Below are 12,132 nucleotides of genomic sequence, written 5' to 3' on the forward strand. Positions count from 1 at the left end.
ATCCACAATGGTACAAGGGGTTCAGAGGGAGGTGGCAGGTCTTGGGGAGCAAGCCAAGGTCACTCTTTGCCAGCACAGTCAGTGAGCAAAGGAGAGCACACACCAGGATCTGCCCCATTCCATAGCAAGTATTCTAGTCAGAAGAAAGACAAACTTGACAATCCTCCCCTTCAATTTTTTTTTTATAATTTGAGGAATGCATGAGGAAATCACATGATCCATTCAGCCTAACTTGCATAAACTTAGAGAAACATGTGGATTGAATTTTACAGCCTTTTCTTATCATTAGTATTTTTCCTTTAAATCTCACATTTTGTTGGGCTCACAGAACAACAACAAGGGCTGTCCTGCAGCTAATTTGAGGCCTGCCGATTCTCTGTGACTGCAAACAATCTGCAGCTTACTGGATAAAGTGTCTTCTTTGTATTTCGAAAATAGTCAGCACAAATCCAATTAAAAATGTTTCTTTTCTTTCAAATGTTATATTGTTCTGAGCGTTTCTGTGTAAGCAAGGAACCCTGGATTACATTCCTCTCCAGGGGATCCTAAATGTTTATACAAATCACAGTAGGCAGCATTACAACACTTCCAACTTTTGCCACATGCACTTTGTCTAAACTAGAACTTGGTCAGAAATGTGTCACATTGCAAACTGTAAAAAAGAGAAATTAAAGGAAACTGTCTTATTTTTGTTCCTTTTGAGGATGTAATTCTATTAACAGTTCCGTATGTCTTTTCCCCATCAGTTTAATTACGGATTAATTAATTCTTAGCAGTTTTCTAAAGCCCAGCAAAACATCGTCTGACCCAAAACATTTCACAGCAGGGAAAAAAGACAAGTTAGATAAAGAGAAAATCCATCCTTTGAGAAAAAAATGGTGTTTAGAAGAACAGGCAAGGCAAGGGTAAAAAAAGATCAGCTCTCCCTTTTCCTCAGCAAACACATGTCACTGCATGTCTTGCTCATTACATTTCACTCCTTTCCATTTCTGCACATCATGGCCCAGACTAAGTTTAGCTACAAAATGGTGATGCAGTATCCAAGGACTTCCTATTTTATGCCTTTTCTTGAGGATATCAACATCAAAGTGGTTGAGATACAGCCATGGCCATGATTTTGTCATTGGTGTTGTTCCACAGTCATGGATCTCTTTTTGAAAAGGCACACAAAGCCTGAACATGCTTGGAGGTGCAACCCAATGATTCAGTTTGTGTCTCAGGCTGAGGCAATGTGGTGAGAAATAATGGGGTCTACATTACAAATGCACAGGCCCTGGCAAAGGTTACATTTATTGTTGTCCAAGATAATTTCGGGAAGGGCTGGAGTTCACACCCTTTTCTGTGAGCTTGTGTGTTGCTCCTACCAGGCAGGTTGTGACTGCCATCTGCTTACATTTATGTTTTTATAGGGCCTTTTATCACAGGGCTCCCAAAGCACTTTACACACTTACACCTTGATTCTCTGTTGTAACAGGAGGCGAGTTTAAATTAAAATAATGTGCAGGTCGTAATCTTGGAATTGGGCTTTAGAGCCTCCTTTTTCACCTCTCAAGTGGGGCTATTACAAAGCAGGTACAAATAGCCAGAGCCAGGCATTTCAAGCCACAGTATGAAAATCAGGATATTTCTGTGAATGGAGAAAACAGAAAGACTTAGAAAAAAGAAAGCTATGTTTCACATGCATTGCTGATAAATCTCACAATGTAAAAGAGAAGCACATCTATGCCTTTAATAACTGTGCAGATGGATAACACTCCACTTGCCATGAAGAAAAGGAAGCACAACTCAAAAATCACTTATCTCCTTGTCCTTATATACAATTATTGGTGAGTGACTACTGCGTGTAACAGGGAAGCCCAAAGAAAAAAGTCTTTTTTCAGCAAAAGAGCTGCCCCACTTCAGGGAGGGGGAGCTGATGTTCTCAGCTATTGCAGAAGGTCACAGTGGCAGGCCAGGAAAGGCACAAGATGTGACATGTCCCTCCCATACACACAGCAGGCATAAGTGACATTGCTATGCTGACCGCCTGGGGAAGGGGACAGAAGCTGAAGCAGCGCAGGAAACTGAATGCAGGAAACGCGGGAGCAGAGAACAGGACTTCATTTTTGGAAGTGCTTCCACAGGGTTAGCAAGTTAATTAGTTGCACAGCACGGCCCCAACCACCATGCCATGAAGCTTTTTTTATTAAATCTGCTTATTTTTGGACCCTCTGTTGCTCATTCTACTGCCACTGGCCAGGCCAATCAGAGAGAGCACGCTGCTCCTCCAGGCACAGGTGGACACCCAGAGCCGACACATGCACCTGAGCCAGCCACCTCAGGCTCCTTTCCTGATAATGCAGAGAGAGGTTTTTCTTGGGGAAATGCTTCCTCTCTTCCTGGAGCTGATGGAGAAAATAGGACAAATTATTTGTACCCAACAAGTGTTTGTTTCATTCCACCCTGAAGTCAGGAGAGAGGACATTTCTCATGCCCTCCACCCTGCAGAACAGGCCACTGAATCTGCTCTTGCAGAAGACTTTAACTTTATTTTTTTTAATCAACACAAACACATGAAAATAAAAATAAAAATAAAAATAAAAATAAAAATAAAAATAAAAATAAAAATAAAAATAAAAATAAAAATAAAAATAAGTGAAAATTAAAGCTGGTTACCTACAACTGGGTCTTCAAGACATACAACCCTACATACATTAGCTCATCACTAGGAAGGATAGGTTACCAGTTTACACGGTGGCATACTAACTTGGCTTCCCAGATCAAAGCACCTGATCCAGAGGAAAAGACTGAGAAGGTAAAAAAAGACATGAGAATAGAAGGTGAGCAGGCATGAGGTAAAGAACCAGGAAAGGCAAGGAGAGCAGTGGAAAAATAGTATCAGAGACTGAAAGAAATAAGCAGAAGCTACAACATTATAGACCTGCTCCATTCCTGACACCTTCTCTTTCCTCTCCAAGTCTCTTCTACATCCACCTTGACCCTCACTTCTCTGCCCTGGCTCATTTTGTGCATCTATTGCAGCTGAACTCATTCCTTCACCTGCACAGAGTCATTGCCACCCACAGAAAATTCCTCCAAACATCAGCCTGGGGTGGATTCTGGAGTAAAGGGGGGGCCTGAAATAGTTCCTGCTGACACCCTGCTCTTGCAGACAAACAACTCAGCACTCACTGGAGCTGGGACTGGAGTCCAAGTCCTCTGGCAGTTTTATGAAACTCTGGCTGTTCCTTGCCTCTGCTTTTCAAAAAGCACATGAAATGAAATGGCTTGTTCTGGGGCAAATGACACAATGGTGCTAAACGGCATGATTTGTTTGTTTCATCCCAGGAGGGGAGGAGGAGGGAAGGAATGTATATTTGATCTAATCCAAACCAATTTTTTTGTAGCTGTTGTTTCTGCTAAACTCTAAAAAAAAAAAAAAAAAAAATCAATGGTTTGAACTGCCCTACACAAAAGAAGTTTGAGGGAAAAAGAGAGATACTAGACTCCATTTTTCTCTCAAGACTCATTTGACCCTCTGACACCTCAGCCTGGGAGGAACTCGCTTACGAAACCCAGCGTTCAGAAATAAATGTTAAAAACAGCCCAAAGCTGCCCCACATTCAGGAGAAAAGCTGTTTATTTACTCTGCCTTCTCTTGCAGTGCCTGTATGCTTGTGTCAGAGCATGCTCTGAATTGCCCACTGACCTACATTCCCTGGGACACGAAGCTGTGCCTCCCTGCTCCAGGGCTCAGCAGCACCCCTTGCCCTGGCCCTGCACTCCCTCTCCAGCATTGCACCAGCTCTTCCAGCAACACTCTGCATAAGTGGATAATGTCTCAGGCCACCGAAGCATGCTTTTAAATGGATAGCCAGCCAAGTGTATATTAATTAAACTTAAAAGTTCTATTTATTGCCAAACACAGGGGGATTACACAGACAACAAGTGGTGGAAAGTACTCCAAAATGTTCTCACCCCTTTAATTACCATGCTATAGTTAGCCCAGCGAGCTGATGTATAATCAGCGCTGCTCTACGCACTGTTTACAGCAAGCACTCAGGAGAAACACACTTACTCCATGGCCTCTCTGAGCAGCTGCCACGTTTGGAGGGGCAGGAGGAACACAGAAGGCACCAAAGGGCTCTTTTCTTTATTTCCTCCCCTCATGGCTGCTCTTTTCCAGCACCCTGCTGTGCTCCCTGCTCCCGTGGGGGTTTTGCCACCAGCCCGTGACCCCCTCAGCAGTGCTTCCAGTCCATCACACCAAATCTCCCAAAGTGCCCAATGTGTATCTCTCCCAGAGCTGCCATCATGGAAGTTAATTATCATTGCACCACACTTTGCTGCTGGCTGATTTTAGAGCTGGGCATCTTAGAAGTTTGAATTTATTTCATGCCTTCATGTTTCCTGTGCTTACAGCTCATGCATTTCACAGGTGAGCTGAGCAGCCAAGTGAAGAAGCCAGGAAGATTTGGACCCCCAAGAGGCTGATCCTGTTCCCCTGAGTCTGTCACAGGGACCAACCACTTGAATTCAGAGAGATCAGTGCTAGATCCGGCAATGTGATCCTACTCAGTTCCTCTAAGGGCAGCTTGCAAGCCCTCACCAAAAACATATCTTCTTTATAAAACTGAAGATGAAAAAAAATCAGCAAAATAGGGTAAAAAATTAATAGCCCAGCTTGAAAAAGCCCTGCTCTCACTCACACATACCACTACACCAAGTTAATAGCACTGACCTCTGTGCTCCTCTGTTCCCCTATCTCCCAGCAGTGCCTCACAAGCTGTAGCATATTGCTGTCTGCTGCTCAACTTGGCTGCCTTCAGCACTGGCAGCTCATTTTCCTTCCCTTAATCCTCAAATCCTCAGTTCATTTCCAGGTGTTTTCATTGAAATAGCATGAGAAAGAATACACATGCACCCATTAGCAAGCCAGCAAAACCCTTTCATCCTCTTGCATTTTCACAACTGATTGCAACTGAAACAGCAACATGTATTTTTCACATGACCCTGGGTCTGTGTTTCAAAAGTCGTATCTGCTCCCAACTGTACACATTTCCCCATCCAGACAACCTGAACAATACAAGGAATAGGTAAATAAAGTCATGGTAAGCATGGGAAACAGCTGAGTAAATCATATTTCAGCATCACAATGTCTTCCACTGCTACCACCCTGTGCAGTCTGAAGCACATTTAGTACCTCCACACTCATATAGTTAACAGCTCTTTAGATAGCAGTCCTGTTTAACCTTCACCAAAACAGTCTGACTTCATCTTCCAGGACCTAAGAGTCTCTCTCACAAGATCCAGAAAGCTGCATTTCTGTAAGGTAGAGTGAGGTGAAGGTATGAACCCTCCTGAGCTTCAAACCTTGGGCTTCTCTGTTAGATAAGGTCTGTCTGAGTGGCTGAAAACATCACTTGGGGAATTGTCTGTAAGCCTAGAGCTAGCAGAGCAAAGAGCACTTTGGCCAGTGTTTCTCATCAGCCATGCCACCTGTCATGCTCTACCTCCAAAAGCACTCAGACTGAGACCAGGATGTCTAAGGATTTCAGGATTAATCCAGAAAGGAGGGACTCTGCAGCTTTCCCATTCCACAAACAGAATAACACCAAAGCCTTTCAAAGAGAAACTGGTCAGAAATTTTCTGATCAGAAAATAGAAATTTATTCCTTCCCAAACTGTTCCTGCTTTCCCAAACACAGCAGATATCTCAACTGTCTGGGAACCTCACTCAAGGCTTTGGAGGTGAGGCTTGGGATTTGGGACACCAGTTCAGCACTCAGTCTCCTTCCCTGCTGGACTGCCCTGGATCCAGGAGTCTTGGGAACTGCCAGCAAAGGTTTACTGTCAAGGCTGCATCACACTGTCCTCTCTGTTCCACTGAGCAGGTATAGACCCTGCAGAGCTGCTGGAAATTTCTTCAGTCTTTCTTTCCTTTGCTTGCTTTAATATACATCACATTTCAAAACAACAGCATTTCTTTCAAACTGAAATCCAAATTTTTAGGCAGCTCTGCAGTTAGTGCCTACATTAACAATCTCTGGACCAAAATGCAAAATTTATACACTTCCAAATTTCTTTGGGACATATTAAAAATGCCCTAAGAAAAATAGCTGGCAGATCAGCAAACTGAACAGCCCCAAATTACACTGAAGTTTGTGTACATGCATGTGCATGTACTGCCTCACGAACCAGCAGAAAATGTTCCCTGTCATAGGACAAGCATTGCCTAAGTGGGATTAAGGTGCTGAACTACTTTATGTCTGCATCTGGCACAGCTTTTGCTGGACAGATGACTCACATTCATTCTGCTCTTAATTGCTAAGTCTCTTGAAGACTTATTCTTATGCTGTTCTATCTTTTCGTAATAGGAAAAAAATTAATTTCCTTGTATCTGGAAGTGTGTTTCCATATATCCCACTGCCATGTGTTGCTGTGAACACATGCTCTGGATCTTGACCATGTTTCACAGGCTTGCTAGGACTGTGTCATGGAGGCATTTTCAAATGCCTCCATGAAAAAACTGCATTTCCAGGAAGAAAGGCAGTTTGCCCTTTCTTTAGAGAGCAGAAAACACCAGTGCTGCCCAAAGAGTTGCTATGCATGCAAGAGGTGACGTCCTAGATGAATTTGCTTGTCTCAGGGTTGTCTGCAATAAGAGTGGTGGTAATGGTGGATGTTATCAGCCTCAGGATGGGAAGACACAGATTGGCCCAGAAGAGCTTTTTCAGATATTTAGAAAGAGGTTTTGTTCCCTGGGCAGTATGCCTGGCCACTGTTCCAAAGACACCAGAGGAGCTCTTTATACCATGTGAAAGCCTTCTCCCAGGCACAGTCCTGGGACCTGCAGACCCCCAGAGCTGAGCTCAGCCCTTCAGTCCATTGCTGTGGACTTACTCAGGCATATGCACATGGCCTTTAAGTCCGGAGCCCTCCTGTCTCCTCAGCAATCACTGCTCCTGCTAGAGTCTGGTTCCAACAAAAACCATTCCCTGACTTTTATGTCACTTTCCACATTACTGCACCAGCAATGGCACTGCAGCCAGTTCCTTGCAGAGCCAACCCCAGATGCTGGATGTTCCTTCTGTTCCTCAGGCCATTAGAGAAGTGTCACCAGCTGGACACTGAGTAGGGACACTCATGAGTCACACGGTACCCAGCGGTGCTCCCAAAGTTCCTGTGTGAGTGATGGGCACTCTGCAATACAAATAAATAAAAATTCTTGTGTAAATATAACACACAGTGATGCTGCCACTGATTTGCACATAAAATAGCAAACACAAGCTCAGCTTGTTTTGTAAGTTTGAGGGGTGGCTTGAGATACAAGTTAAATAAGGTTTTATTTCTGGCTTCACCCCTAGGACCAATGTTCACTGATACTGATATTTAAAGAAGTGCTTTCTTCAGCAGGGCTACAATCCAGGGTGTGTGGTGTGGTGGTCTTTTTTTTCCTATGCTGGCTTCAAACAAGCTGTGGGTGTCTAGGTGGGTGGGTTGAGTGACATATTAGTGAGGAAGCTTCTTCCCCTTTCAGAGCTACATGGAGAAGTCAGAAAGGCATCGTTTTAGAAAGTGACAGGCAGATCAGGTTGGACTATTGCTGATGAAAAAGGGTTTAAATCCATCAAGAATCTTGAATTTGGAACTGCACTGCTACAGAGAGCAGGGTGAAGTGAACTTCACTAACCTCTATAAATATTATCTGTCATTTAATTTCAGATTTGCTCCTCGAAAAGCCTTTCAAAATGCACGCTGCCTCCTTTCAGCTCCTGGCATCCAATCAAACGAGCTATCTAACAACAAGGAGAAGAGGAAGTCTGTCCTTTGCCTCCATTTAGAAGTGAAAGATTCCCCCTTCCCTCCTTCCCACCCTCTTCCCCCCACCCCCCCACTGACTCTGAAGGTCTTCCAATTATCTCCTTTACCTGCCGCATTAAAAAGTAAAACATATGAGTTGCCAGAGATACAGAGTCTGAGGACAAGCCACTGTGGCAAAGCCATGACATTAGAACAGATGGAAAACTTCTCGGGAACAAAATGTGCACAAAAAAATGGGTTCTGGCTTTGAAGTGTATATTCACGGTGGGTGCTTTCATGTCTTTTGAAAAGCCCTAGCTCAAATATGACCTACTTAGGCAACATTCTTATTTATGTCTCCAACTAAGGAGCAGTATATTTAGCAAATGAGAGGAAATCATCCCCCTGTCATGTTTATAGATTGGAGCAAACTTTGCTGTTTAATTCTTCAACAGATTTGTCTCCATAAAAGTGGATGTAATTTAAACACTGTTAAAAAAATCAATAAATTCCAGAAACTTGGGATAAATGGAAACATAATTTCAAATATATATATATTATATATGTACAGACATACATACAGAGAAATAAAGAGAGAACATTTATTCAGTAGACTGCGGTTAAACCATATTTATTTAACTGGTTCAAGAGTAATGGATAAGGCTGAGCAAAGGTGGAGAGTGAATTGTAAGACTTTGCTATTTGAACTGATGCTAAATGCTAACTATTCTGTAAGATAATAAGGAAAATTCTTAACTCTTCATAGACTAGATAGGCTTACCTGAACCAAAATGAGAGGAGATTAAAATATAGTTTACAAGATTCTTAAATTCAAGAAATTGAAGCTGAAAGGCATTTCAGAAGGACATTTAGTTCATCTCCCAAAGGCAAGATAAATAAGACCTACGTTGTTCTGGACTGTAATCTGTCTAACCCCCAAGGATGGACATTTGGTAAGCTTCCAAGCAAGCTATTTCCTCTTTTCGCAATTATCACTAGTAGAAGGATCTTGCTGGCATCTAAGCCATGTCTCTCACTGAGGTTACAGCCCATTACCCCTTGTCCCAGAGGACAAAGAGTACAGACTATTTTTTTCTGCTTTTTAGTAACCTTTTAAGATTTATCATTTTCCTTCTTTCTTCTTTTGATTTGGCAACCCTGGTTTGTTCAGTCTTCTCTCACAGATCATGTTCCTCATCAATCAAAAGTCTGTCACCCTATTGACTCACATCTCACCTATTCCCTCTTCTAAGATGATCCACTCCAAAACCCAGAGCTTTCTCTTCAAGAAGTTGCCTACTCTCATTGCATTAATGCTGTTCAGTGTTCCTACCTCAACAAACGAGAGTCTTGCAGCTGTCCCTGCCCCATTTTGTACAGGCCACCCATCCAACTTCTCCAGGTTATTTTACATTCTGAACCCATTCTCTACCCGTCCCACAGCCTATCCCAGCCTGAAAAGCAAACAAGAACCTCTGCTTTCCACCATTGCTCTGCATCACACTCTGTCCCAGCAAATCCCAAAGCAAGCCACTCAAAATCCCCTTGCAGTTTCACAGGTAACCATTGGGAACCAATCTCTGACTACAGCTTGCTGTACACATGTGTACTGACCTCAAAGGACAGTTTCTTCTCATCCTGGTTTTACCATGTTGCTTCTGACTGTGTCTTGTAAAACAGCATGAAAAACCTTCTTAAAATCAAAACACCTGACAACCACTGGTTTTTTCCAACCAACAAGGTCTGTTGCTGTGTCTCAGAAGGAAAAGAGATTGGTTTCAGGTGATTGACTCCTGACAAATACATGCCAGCTGTCCTGCTCACATCCTTGTTCCCTTCAAGGGGTTTATGATCCGGTGTTTGATTGTTTATTCCATGTACTGGCTGGTATACAACTTGACTACAAATCCCCAGGTTCAGCTGTTTCTCCTTGTTATGGATAGACACTATCTCTGCCATTCTTCCACTCTCTAGAACATCTCCTCTCCTTCATGACTTCTTGGGATAAATACTAAACTTCATGGTACTGTTTCAGTCAGTTCTCTGGTTCTCTATACCCAAGGTTGAATTTCATAAGACCTGATACATTAAAAAGCCATTTTGTTTATTTCAGTATTTTCTAATCTCATTTTTCTCTACAGTAGCCTGAACTATTATCCTGTAGTCACTGGCTTTATTAACCCTTCAATCATAGCTGAGCTTCTCAAGCAACACTGATTCAGAAGCTGATAATTTATTTCCGATAACACTATTCACTTTGGGGGAATGACCTAGTCTTTCACAACCTTTTTAGGCCAAATATTTCAGAAGTTCTCATGTTGTTTCTTAGCTACCTGATGCTCAAAGGCCCCCTTAATATCCTAGATGGAAAGGACTGCTTAGTGTCTTAAAAAAACAAGCCCCCAGCTGAGGTTCATACTTTATATCTCAAGACAACTGTGACTCTTCCTGATCAAAGCTGATCTGAAAATACCATAGGAACACTTACCTTGTCACTGCTCCAGCTGAACGTAGAAGGCCCCTGGTGTGCAGAAATGGAAGTAGATCATCAAACCCCTGTAAAACCTAGTCCACATTTTCAGTCAGAGATCTGAACCATTCTTCTGCAACCCAGCAGTTTGGCCAACCTTAAATTCAGCTTAATTCTCGCACCTTGCCCTCCCAAGTCATAACATCATATTTATACTTGTCTCTTTAATACTTGTTTAGAGAACACTTACAAATCCACTGATGAAATTTAAAAACCCAAAAGACACGCTCTCCCTTAAAATGGATTAAAACAGTGTCAGCTCCCTTGAAGTTAATGAATGAATACTATTCCTTAGAGCTGTTTTTATTCCTTCTGATATCCTAAATGATGCTGAATCAGAAAGGGTGAAGTAACTGAAATCCAGATATGTTAGTTTCTGCTCCATTAGGAAAAGGAAAAATCAATTTGGCAAAACATAAAAGAAGAAAATCAATAGGGAAAGAAATTTTATTTTCAGTTGAAAACTAAGAAAACATTACAAACAATGGTGAGTGAAAATTATTCATTGATTTGTATAATACCTTTTACAAGCCCAAAAAGTGCTCCAAAGAATTATAGATTATTTAAACCTAAGGATCACTTACCACCAAAATGCATCTATCTCTGGAGTGGAATGCAGCTGCTACAAAATTGCAATAGCAAACAAAACACCACAGCTTTAGGGCACAAATGCTTTATCTGAAGATGCATCAAGGGAAGTTGAAAATGCAGAATGGAATTATCCAGGCTGAATATGACCACACTGCAACTATATCGATTTCAGTTTATGCTTAAACTCACAGAAGATAGGCCCATCAGCCCATTAAACAAACTTTGACTCACAAAGTCCCTAAAATGCTCTGGGGTAATGTGCCAGAGGATGTGTTTGGCCTATTCCTCCTGCTGTTTCCCTGGTCACTGCCAGGAAGCCAATGGCACTAGGCTGATGGCCCTTAGGTGTGAAGTGACCCTCAGCAGCAGGGCAGACACCTCTGGTGGCAGGGCAGGGGGTGCAGCAGGAGTCTTGTGTGTTCTCTGGCATGAAGCACCACGCTCATCCAGAGGTACTCTAAATCTTCCACATTAAGCACACATTAAGTTGTTTCAGGATATGGGCCACATTTATATCACTGTCATTAGTAGCAAGGGCTCACACTGCATAAAATTGCACAAAGTACCTTTTGTACCTCAAGATGTACTTAGCAAGCAAACTCCTAGGGGCAGGGAATGTGCAGTCTTCTGTTTCTCTAAAGCACCTTAATCAATTATGGCAATATAAAAATGATTTATAACAATCTATTAAAAATACAACTCATGACTTATCATTCCTGGGGTCCTGGGAATATACTGTAGGATTTGCTATTTAATTGTAAATCAAATCTAGCGGTCAGTACCTCGTGTTTTAGAGAAAGATGAGAACCATTGATACACGTCTCCAATTGCAAGTGCAGCGTGTCTTAGATGATACAATCTTGGGTCATCACCCAGTCTGTGACCGGGGGGAAGCAGAAATGTAGAATAAAGTGGCAGAAATTTCAGTTCCCTACAGTATGTAACCCAATCAGCTCTTCCACTGATCAGGAAGCTGCCAAAAGCCCAAGAGCTGCTGCAGGGCAGGTAGGCAGGCACACTTTAAACACTTGCCATCACTGCCATGGCAGTTTCTTTCCCCCTCAGCTTTCTCTGGAAAAGCTTCTAGGGAAGATGAAAGTCCAAAATAGCAGCAAGACAGAATAAACAGCTTGCCTAAAAGGCCACAAGCTGGGCTGGAAAGAGATTCACAAAGCATCTTGCACCCACAGTCCTAGGCAAACTGCATTGCACAGGATGACCCAGAGCAC

General features: G+C 42.5%; 1 long non-coding RNA gene across 2 annotated transcripts in view; it reads right to left on the reverse strand.

Moving 5' to 3' along the window:
- The window catches only part of LOC143693567 (uncharacterized), a 181,831-nt gene that overhangs the window by 112,926 nt on the left and 56,773 nt on the right, over positions 1 to 12,132 (reverse strand). The window lies entirely within an intron of this gene.

The sequence above is a fragment of the Agelaius phoeniceus genome, chromosome 3 (assembly GCF_051311805.1).
Source record: "Agelaius phoeniceus isolate bAgePho1 chromosome 3, bAgePho1.hap1, whole genome shotgun sequence".
Lineage (NCBI taxonomy): Eukaryota > Metazoa > Chordata > Aves > Passeriformes > Icteridae > Agelaius > Agelaius phoeniceus.